This window comes from Asparagus officinalis, chromosome 9 (genome assembly GCF_001876935.1).
Source record: "Asparagus officinalis chromosome 9, Aspof.V1, whole genome shotgun sequence".
NCBI lineage: Eukaryota > Viridiplantae > Streptophyta > Magnoliopsida > Asparagales > Asparagaceae > Asparagus > Asparagus officinalis.
In genome coordinates, this window is record NC_033802.1 from 21054232 (window position 1) to 21057025 (window position 2794).

Consider the following 2794-nt stretch of genomic DNA (forward strand, 5'->3'; position numbering starts at 1 on the left):
TGGGCGGAGCCACTAGCCTGGCCGAGTCGTTTTGACGCGACTCGGCCACCAGAGGCTTTCTCGATTTTTTGGGTTTTGACTTGTTCCATCGTTACACGTATTTTATTGACTTGTACGCTTTCCGATTCACTTCATGCATTTCGTGAACACGCGGATCGCTTGACGATGGCCGAAGGGCGTGTAGGCCACTTGGTACACTGTTTTGGTGGCCGATGAGCATGCGGACCACTTGAAGTTGGTTGATGAGTACGCGGGCTAATTGGAGGTGGCTGGTGAGCGCATGGGCCAGTCATTTTGCCAATTTGGTGGCCAATGGCTATTCTGGTAGCTTATTGTTACGTCATCAACGGTTCACCGATTTGCTTAATGCACTTATCAACGTCGGATAATGTTCCTTGATTCGAACAATGACGTTCATCATCTTCTCTCTGTCTCGAGCTGCATACGAGAACCTATAGGCATTTTTAGATGCCTACATTGAGGAATAGTAAAGAGCATCCATAGCTTTTGCAATCAAAGAGTAAAGCTTTTTGTAACCAAGGGTCTATTTATCTCTAGGTGTGACCATGATGGTCTCGCTGATAGTAGGCAGTGGTTTATTATATCTAGTCTCAATAATATTTCAGATCTCAAAGTTGGTTGACAATAAAAGATTTTCATGCATGCTTTTCAATAGGTTTAATTTGACCGATCGTGAAATGGGGGTCAGTTGATTGTATGTCCATTAGGAAAAACCCATACAACAGTTAGATTCGACATCTCTACTCTAGGTTGTAAAATCTAAAAATGAGTAACTAGGCTTTGATATCACTTGTTAGATCTGAAATACAAGCCTAGAGGGGGTGAATAGGATTGTCTACCCTTTTTCACATAAATATAGAATATATAGTGGAATAAAAATAAATAACAGTGATAAATGATAATTAGCAATAATATCAACATAGAACCAGCCAACAAGAGGTTCGCGAGATTTTATATTAGCTCAAATAAACAATCCTACATCCACTCTTTCTTCTCACATAAGGGTTTTCTCACGATGATTAAGTTCTCCTAAATTACAGACCCGATTCAGTATGCTTATAAAACTATACCCTAGTTTCAATCTGAAATGAGTCATCTAACTTAAGTCTCACAATGAGTAACTCCTCGCCTTAACTGGTCATAATCCTCAATTCAACCGACTTTAGTGTGCTATAAAAGAAGTTCAATGAAAAGAAAAATAATTAACAATTATTTTAATACAAAAATGATCTTACAGCCCTTTCAACTTGCAAACTGTTCCTTGAAAGTTCTAAGTGAAACTTGATGAAGAACAATGATGGAGATGAACTTCAAGGGTAGTTCTCCCTACTGTGAACTGATTGGATGACGTTGTGTACAGCAAGTGAGCGATTGATGAGACTCTGGGAGATTGAAAAGCTCTCCTAGATCACCAAACTCAAACCCTAGATTTCCTCTCTCTTTCTCTCTCTTTTTGTCTTCTAATTAGGCTAGAACATAATGCCACAAAATATAGAAGAGGATAGAGAACAAATGGCTGTGATTAAAACCTAAAATTTTGAATTAGCCGACTTGATCATCGATGATGACTCTCGACGATAGATGGTGTCGAGCGACCATCAATGGTCAAGTGATGTCATCGATGATCTAGATATCTTTGAACATTTGCACTGTCAATGACTAGAGGAACTATCAATGATCTTCTTGCTATCATTGATGGTCAAAGTGCATCCCTGAAATCAACTTTTGTGCTAATTTTTTGCTTCATTTTGCCTCGTTCTTATTCTATACATGTATATGCATGTTCTAGATCATATCAAATATAGATTATACTCAAATAAATGTTTGTTATTAGTCAAACAAAAGATATTGTACGGACAACGTTCTAACATGATTTACTGTAATTTCTTTATCATGTATGATGTTGTATGGCAGACACTCAAGGGATTTCTCAACGCCTTTACTGTGGATGTAGTTAAACTAGGAGAACCATGTAAAATTCATGTTTGTGATTGCTCGTCTTTTGTTATTGTGCTTGTTCTTCACAATCATTTATGCTCGATTGTACACTTGTTCTAACATTGATGTCATTTTACCAATCCTTATCCATTTGTAATCTAAGTATGGCATCTTCAATTTAGAGCTCGTGTACGTGTATACATATTGATTGTACACATGTTTTTAATTTCGTCAGGCCGGATATTATGTCTCAACTCTTTGGTTCCTCTTCTTTCTATTTCAAGAGGTGGTTTTTTTTCAAAATGATACCTTTTTTAATCAAACTCTATATACCTTAGACTTGAAGGCTATTTTGATGGTTGCACAACACTATATGGATTACATATGTCTGTATTCTGAGAATTACCAAGTAAAACAAGCTCTTAGAGGTTGTTCACTTGTCATATTAACATGCCAAGTCCTATAATCTAAAGACCCGACCTGGTGTGAGCACCGTTGATCTCCCTAACAATCTGAGTCCAAGATGAAAAACGTCATTAAGTCGGGATCTGTTAAAGAAATCCGGGTAAGAGATGAAAGACGTCTTTTGCTTGGATTCCACTAAAGAATGTCTCGAATGAAGGAATGACCTATCAGCTTCACCAACGTTATGTCACGTTTAATGCATGACTAGTCATTGCCCATACTTCGCCGCCTAATCGCCATCGCATTAATGCACGACCAAAGCCATTATGACTTCTCGAGCCGAAGTCATAATGACTCCTTAGATGATGCCCGCACTTTAGCCATTCTATCACCATTGCATTAAATGTAAAGCTGACTCACTTAGCCAGCC